General features: G+C 39.7%; 1 pseudogene; it reads left to right on the forward strand.

The window, feature by feature from the left end:
* Window positions 1–490: 490 nt before the first annotated feature.
* LOC117721727 (translationally-controlled tumor protein-like) lies at window positions 491–3,718 on the forward strand (annotated as a pseudogene).
* Window positions 3,719–8,801: the final 5,083 nt, after the last annotated feature.

Genomic DNA, 8,801 nt, shown 5'->3' on the forward strand with positions numbered 1-8,801 from the left:
GTGCTAATTCCTGTCCTGACTTCCTTTGATGGGGAACTGAAATAGAAGAGGAAGCTGAATAAACCCTTTCCTTCCCAAGTTGTTTTGGCCTCGGTGTTTCATCAAATCAATAATAACCCTACCTAAGACAAGTTAGATGGCAAGTCATTTCTAAATGAGGTTGCTATTGTTTGTCCCAAGGTATGAAAAAATGCCTGCAGTGGTAACAAGAAGATCTGTAGAGAGGACATTCTAGCTGGGACTCACTCGACTTGAAACTCCAGCAGGACTGTGTCAGAGAAGCTTCCGCAGTCATTTCTGCTGGATGCAGTAAGCATTGGACTACATGATGTCTTCCTATCTACCTGCTATTTGATATTTGTTCTTATACTTAGAAGTCCCACCCAAGGGGAACAATACAGTTCTCCGGAAATTCTCATCAGGAACACTAGCTGTTTGCCTCAGTGGTGGTTCCGGGTCAATTTCTGCTGATGTTGTAGGTACTGACACGATGACATCACTTTCACTTGCTCTCTCGGGTGAGTGACTCTGGTTGTCTCTGCTTGATGTTGTAAGAGCCAGATTTGATCTCGGCTGTTATCTGCTACTCGCTATTCGTTATTTTACTTTTGACTGATACATGTTTAATAAACTCGTTCATTTGCTACCAAAAGAATGGCTGTCATCGAGCATTCTCCAGACAGAACAGATTGTGAACTCCTTTTTTGACTAGAAACAAACACATTATTCCACTTTCCCTCATTTCATAGCAATTCTAGTCCATCTCCTGGTTCTGGATATGTTTCCTTATCTTCTTAGCATGCTGTGCTGCCAGCACATATACACATACATGCATGCATATGTATATATATAATCACACACAGGAACCATTCCCTTAGCTTTCATTCCACACTTTATATCAATAGAAATCATATTGGTAAACTGCATGTGCTATTTGCTATTGTTAAAAGCTGACTCTGAAAACAAGAGATGAGAGCCTCATCTTAGACTCCTGCACATTGATCTCCTGTCCTCTAAAACCGCCATCTCGGAGCTGACAGGCTCATGACCCTGTGACAGGGAGACAAGATAGCTAACAGCAAAGAGTACAACTGTGAACGTCACACACTAATAAACACTAATAAACACAAACATACACAGACACACGTACATACACAAACACACATATACATAAACACACAAACACACACATCACAAAAATATGTAGGCATACACAGAGATTCACACATAAACAAGCTCACCCATACACACATGCACATACACATAAATATACATACATACATACATACATACATACATACATACATTAATATAGACACATAGTCATAAACACACACATATATACATTACAAACATAGACAAAACCCACCTCCTCCTGCCAAGTCATTCTACCCACTTGCCAAGTTAAATTGGCCAAGTAAACATCAATTGAAATACAGCTATTCAGAATATATATGTGTATATATATATATATATATATATATATATATATATATATATATCTTTGGATCATATTCTCCAGCAAAGTATCTATGAAATGTGTTAAGTATTTTTAGTATTGATTAGTCTAGTACTAAGCATATTACAAACTAAAGCTTAAAATATTTTTGAATTGTAAGCTAGAGTGAAGATCATAGACATTGATTCACTCTTACATTCGTTCTATAATAATATAACTACTTTCGTAAAATTTCTAGTTGCAGTTTTCTACATTTGTATGTAATGTAAACTGTTAACAAAATTACACTGTAACTTCTATGTGGAGTCAAGGTAATTGCACACTCTTGTCCTACATGTACCTGACTTTGGATCTGATTTATGAGCTGTAATATGAATTACATAGTAATTAAGAGTAGGTGTCCTGGTACAGTTTATTTATTATTCATTAGTTTACTTAATACATAGCGTTCACAAAAGTCAATGTGTTTCAATGACGATCAATATTGGATCTCTAAGATGGACAAGTTTTTGGTAACTTTAAAAGTGAGTGTCCTGAAGCTACTTGCCATTAACCACAGCAGAATGCAAATGTGGCTCTTATCAAAGTTCCAGTATTTAGTAAACACACACACACACACACACACACACACTTCTGAAAATGACTGCTGGATCTCCATTTGTTCTTAGCAAGATGATAATGTAGACACTACTTACTACAAATCCAATAAACACAAATAACCTGTCTAAGTACCACCCTAAACATCTTCACACTGTCCTTTGCAAACTTTGTCACACATTGTAGCCACCTAGGGAGCTTTCAAATACTCTCCAAGACTCTGACTTCCGCTCTTGGCGGAAGTAGAGAAAGCACTGGAGACTTTAAACCAGTCTTTAAGGCGTCTCCACGCATAGCCCATACGATCACACTCTGGCTTTGAAACCATTAGAAACAAGATCTAAATGTAATTGAATATTTGAAATGTTGAAAGCGCTTAAGTTAACTTCAACTGGCACGCATGGGCAATAGTGCCAACGAACTTTCATACTCATTGGTGATGATGTTTATGTGACTGGTTTCCCCTGACTGTGCCCAACCCTGTACATAAACTTAATGTTTTGTTTTATTTTTAATTTTATCATGCACATACTTTTAAAATGTCAAGTAGTGCTTTGGGGTCTATGGTGGAAATCAATAGTTCCTTGTTCTGCTTTGTCCCACACCAGTATTACAATCGTTGAGACAATCAATATTAACTCTTCCAGCTGTTTCAAAGAATGTGTTTCAACAGCCATCTTGGCTTTGCAATTTGATGCCGTGTCATTTGGCCTCCCCTCGGTTAAACTCATTTTGTGTTTCTCCACACAAACATATGCATCTTCCCCTCTGAACAAACCGCATGTTGATCCAAGTCAGCAGTTAACAGTCACATGATTGTGAGGGGAAATACACCTGGAAGCTGAACTCCTGCTGTAATTCTATTTGTAACTGTCTCATAAGAAGCATTTGTTCAATACTCTATCTGTTAGTCACTCCTCTGCCAAACCATCCAATTGAAAACTAAGACAACTTTAGAATGAAAAGGCGGTCATGAAGTTTTGAGTGTTGCTCATTAGAGGTGTACTTGCCTGGAATCTGTGTACTAGACTCTGGGCTTGATCTCCAACACTGGAAACATAGATGAAAGTAGATAAATAATAATAATAATAATAATAATAATAATAATAATAATAATAATAATAATAATAAAACAAAAGGTAGATGAATGTGCCCTGCAGCCGAGTCGGCTCTGGCTTCATGGTGCTCGCTCTTGCTGTAAGCTAGTGCTGCTGTCCCCAGACATCACCATGATCATCTACCAGGACTCATCAGCCATAATGAGTTGTTCTCCGACATCTAGATATCTACAAGATCCCGGAGATCGTGGACAGGCTCTGCCTGGAAGTGGAGGGCAATATGGTCAGTAGAACCAGAGGGTGCCATTGATAACTTGCTCGTTGGTGGAAATGCTACCACTGAAGGTCCGGAGGGGGGCGAAGGTACTGAAAACACAGTAGTCACCAGTGTGGACATTGTCATGAACCATCACTTGCAAAAAACCAGCTTCACAAAAGAGGCCTACAAAAAGTACATCAAAGACTACATGAAATCACTCAAGGGCAAACTTGAAGAACAGAAACCAGAAATCGTAAAGCCTTTTATACGACTGGAGCTGCGGAGCGAATTAAGCACATCCTTGCTAATTTCTATAACTACCAGTTTTTTATGGTGAAAACATGAATCCAGATGGTATAGTTTCCATCTCTAAGATGGAAAAAATGTTAACAAATTGGATCTATCACCTGTCACCATAATTGGCTGCTGCGTACCATCCATACAACACCAGGACTTAGGACAAATGGGACTGATGTCCTCTTGAGCTTTTATTTTGACCAAGATCTATTTGGAATGGAGGAATTGTGGTTTTTTGTTTGTTTGTTTGTTTGTTTTGTTTTGTTTTTTAAGAAAAAAAACATGTCATGTGAGCTGTCTAAAAATGAAGTGCATTTAAATTTTAAAAAATGAGCCCCTATGTACTATAATTATTTAAGGATGTTACATGTATTATTAAAATAATTCTACCCTTATGCCAACCCTGCATAGGAGTATTATTATTTCTCCTTAGGTTTAAGGGGGAAGGAGTAGCTGAGTTGAATAATTAGCTTGCATGGTTAGTGACTGTGGAGAATGGAAGCTCTGACACTGTGGCTTCCTGAAGATGAGTTCTTAACTATCACCCAATGTAAGCAAATGTGTTCTTGGTCCTTAGAGTCTTGTCCTGTTTTGCACCTCCCAGGCCTGGTGCGCTTGTTTTTACATAGTCTGTAGTCATCAGTGTGGGACTACACGTTCTCCTACCTCCTGGGAATTCATCTTGGCACTCAGTCATGTCCCTTTGCTCCTGAATATCACACTCTTTCTGTTGTTGGATGTGATCTGAATCCCTTCCCTAGCACATGAGTCAGGAGTTAAGTGGAAAAGAATGGAGGATGTGGTAACTGTCCTCGGCTTGCACAATGGATTAAGATTTGAGGGTTTGTTCTTCTTCTTTTTTTTTTTTTTTTTTTTTTTTTTTTTTCTGATGTAATAGATTACCTGGGAACCCATTCCTTGGAACACAAATTTATCTAACACCACAAGGGACGGAGAATGCACATAAGCCAACAGGAACTTTGCTTTTAGATGACCCAAGGTGGAGGGGAGGGGGATCCATTTCCTTGTCCACTCTGTCTTCTAGAAACCAGTCCATTACTATGGCATCTGGTTTGTGGCTTCCTCCTTCCCCTCTTCTCCATTTTTACACAGCCTTTCCAACTCACACACTCACTGGTCTCTTCTGAGAAGGGGACTCATGTTTGGGACTTTTCTTATTTGTGTAGGGATATTCAGGAAAAACAACTGGAATATTTAGGATTGTCTTAGTCGGGGTTTCTATTCCTGCACCAAACATCATGACCAAGAAGCAAGTTGAGGAGGAAAGGGTTTATTCAGCTTACATTTCCACTTTGCTGTTCATCACCAAAGGAAGTCAGGACAGGAACTCACACAGGGCAGGAACTTGGAGGCAGGAGCTCATGCAGAGGCCATGGAAAGGTGCTGCTTACTGGCTTGTTTTCCCTGGCTTGCTCAGCTTGCTTTCTTATAGAACCCAGGACTACCAGTCCAGGGATGGCATCTGTCATCTGTGGGCTGGGCCTGTCCCCCTTGTTCACTAATTGATAAAATGCCTTACAGCTGGATCTCATGGAGACATTTCCTCAAGAGAGGCTCCTTTCTCTGTGATAATTCCAGCTTGTGTCAAGATCACACACACACACACACACACACACAAAAAAAAAAAAAAAAAAAAAAAAAAAAAAAAAAACAGTCAGTACAAGGATTGAGGCACTAAAAAGCTAAACAGAGAAACTTTGTGTGGAGTTAGATTGCCAGTAATCATATTCCATGATCATTTGCCATGGCCTGACCTTTTCAACATAGAGACATCAAAACATCAACAGAGGAAGATTATACCTGTCATCTAACATCTATGAGGAGAACATCCATTTTGTCCCCTAGAGTAGAGGCAGCATGTCCCTAAGCACATGCAATGACATGACTGTGAGACAGAAATGGTCACCAGGAGCTGGTGCATCTGGCCATTTCAGTGCTTAGCTTTTTGCTTCATTGTCCTGTCTTTGTTTAGGAAATTGTCCTGCTTACCACCAACTCAGAAGCTGGCAAATCCCAGGTGCTATTTATATAAAGAAATCCATTTTCAGCAAGGATTCCAAGTCCTTCCCAGGCCTGCAGTCACTGTTGCTTCCTGCCTCGCCCTTTGTCTCTGCATTCAGAGGTTCCTGAGACCTGGATTCCCTAGGCCTTTTGTGGCTGTTGCAACAAGAATCAGCCTGCCCATTGTCTTAGCTCTCTGCATGTTCTTCATTTCCATGTCTCTGCTCCACAACTCGGTGTTTAAATTCTGACAGTGCTGCCAGGTTAACTCTATTTCTTCTCCCACATTTGTTTTATCCATATGGATTTAAATCATTCTCCCACAGAAGCAGGGTTGTCCAAGGTGGGAACAGATGTTCCATTTTGCTGTGTTTAACAGAAATTCCAATGTATCAGTCCTGGTCTTGGTAGGAGGCATATAATAAATTCAAGTAGGGTAACTGAAGCAATTGTGGCAAAGAGTCTATTCAAAAAGCTATGTACAAGGACGGAATAGCACTCGGGCTAATGGCAGCATGGAGCCATTCCTAAGCCTAAGAGTAATGAGTAATAAAGAACCCACTGAAAACATTTCATAGAAAGAGCTTTTGGACAGAACACATAACCATATAGAATCTTGACTCAATAGCAGCAATATTTTACTTCTTCCTATATCTATCCTCTCCACAATACAGTTTTATTGTTTGTTTCATTGAAAGGTAGAATCTATGTTGGTCAGTTCAACCATTTCAAGCATACAAAATAATTTTCTGTTGTATTAGACAACAGAAATGTTGTAGAAGTGAGATGAAGCCTCCACACTCCTGAAAACTTTAGTTCACCTTCCTGAACACTTGCTCAGACTCCGTGAGTTAGCAACCTTGCTGGATAACAAAAGACCCCCACCACGTGTTGTCCTAGCAAACAACCAGGCAACACCACCATGATTCTGAAGAGAAATCAACCTTACTTAACCAGTTACCCAGCCATCCTTCAAACTTACTGAGGCTTCAAATGTGACAGCCAAGCAGGACACAGCAGAAAAGTGAATCAACTGAACCTTACAAAGTTATGATCTACAACAATTACCTTTAGTTACTAAACTGCTAAATGCTTGTTAGGCAGTAATAGCTGACTAGTGTGAACTTTTAATCAAGGAACACAGCGAAATAGAGTGATAAATGAGAAAGAGAAGTAAGCTAACTTTACTTTTCTCTCCCTTCTTGCCCTCTTATGATGTTTCCTGTTCATCTAATTCAATCTTAAGCTGAAGCAAAAGAGAATCCATTGAACGGTGCCTATATCAGTGGTTTTCCCCAATGATTAGTCAACAGAGAAGTCTTGATAAGGAACATTCGAATTGAAGCAATTCCATCATGCGTATGTGTCTACTTTCTAATTCTAAAGACTGTTGAAGATTTGGGCTGAATACCTGCAGGAACATCGAAGACATCAGGGAAGATCACAAAGTTGACGCAGGAATGAAAGAAGGTTGCCCAACAGTAGCAAAAAGTTGAAAAAAAGACTTAGTTCTCTTTCTTCTTGCTGTGCAAGAATACCACACACTAAGAGCTTAGGGGAGACTTTAGCTCACAGTTTCAGCTCATCAGCCATAAGGACCAATCAGTTCTTTTGGTTGTGAGCCAATGATAAGGCAGAAACCATAGTGGCCAGAGAATATGGAAGGGAAGATTGTTAACCTCACAGTGGACAGGAATCACCATGGGCCAGTAATAGGAAGAGGCTAGACCAAGACACACCTCCCAGGACATGTCTTCCATGATGTATTTTCTCCAACCCATCCCTATCTTCCACAGTTCTACCACATTTCAAATCTTTCCAAACTTAGAATGCATGATGAATTTCATGGATTAGGACAATTTATTTGGTATTCCTGTGCCCTTATGATCTAACCATCTCTGGACGTACCCTCATGGACATTCCGAGTGGAGCACTTCACTGACCCAGAAGCAATTCTCAATCCAGTCTAGGTGCTTATCATGACTAACCCACAGAAAGATGGTGTTTATCCCAAGTACAGCAACTCATGTGAGTTTCTCATACAGACTCAAGCCAACGTTAACATTTTGCAATGTCTTCTTAACACACGTGAATGATCATTGCTACACACATGCCCAAGCACAAAGAAAGTAGAATCATTAAAATCTTACAACAGGTCTCAGTGAAGCAGATAGGGAGTTACCGTAAACGAAGTTCAAACAGAACTGTAACATACTTGACATTGAAAGAAAGAAGTTGTATGGTAACAGTAGTCAGTTTGGATTTCAGGTGGTTAAAAGCAATAGAACGTAGAATAAAGGGAATTAAATAAAATTTTCTCTCACACACATACATGAAAGCTAGGTGTGGGCAGATTCATAGCCACAAAGATCACTGTACCTAAGTTTCATTGTAATGTTTTATTTGCCACATGGGCTACAGCATAGGCTCAGATGATGACTCAAAGGCCAGTGCTCACAGCCGCATACTCTCAAGAAAGATGCTGCAAGAAATACATCATCTCTTCTCCCCGTAGTTCACATAGACCTCTTCTCCACCTTTAATTCACATGTGCCTCTTCTATGTGTACACTACTGTTCAGAACTTAGCAGTAGAATGGCTCCTAACTGTAGTAATAAGGATGAGCAAAAAAGAAAGAAGGGAAAAAATGTATGTGGTCTTATTCCATTAGACCACATACATGGTCCGTTTAAAACAAAACCAGATGACAGAGAAACACCAATAAGTAGTCTATACCTCAGCTTGTATCAACTAATGTTAATTGCTTGGCTAAAACCCAGTGTCCAAAGGCATGTTTATAATTACTACCTAGCCCACTTGGCAGCCTACATATACCAAGTCACCACTAAAGTATTGCCTGGTGAGCGAACTAATGTAATTGCGGCAATGAATGTTTTCAATTCTCAAGATTCATTTTTCATAATACCCTATAAGCAAGAAAAAGAGAGAGAGAGAGAGAGAGAGAGAGAGAGAGAGAGAGAGAGAGAGAGAGAGAGAATGGTTCTAATTTACTTTCTTTTGATGGAATAATTCAACAAGACCCTTCTATTTAGTAATGGATGGTCAGGATGCAGAGATACGTTTATGAAGACATATGATCCCACCCCCG

Source organism: Arvicanthis niloticus, chromosome 16, assembly GCF_011762505.2.
Source record: "Arvicanthis niloticus isolate mArvNil1 chromosome 16, mArvNil1.pat.X, whole genome shotgun sequence".
NCBI classification, from domain to species: Eukaryota; Metazoa; Chordata; class Mammalia; order Rodentia; family Muridae; genus Arvicanthis; species Arvicanthis niloticus.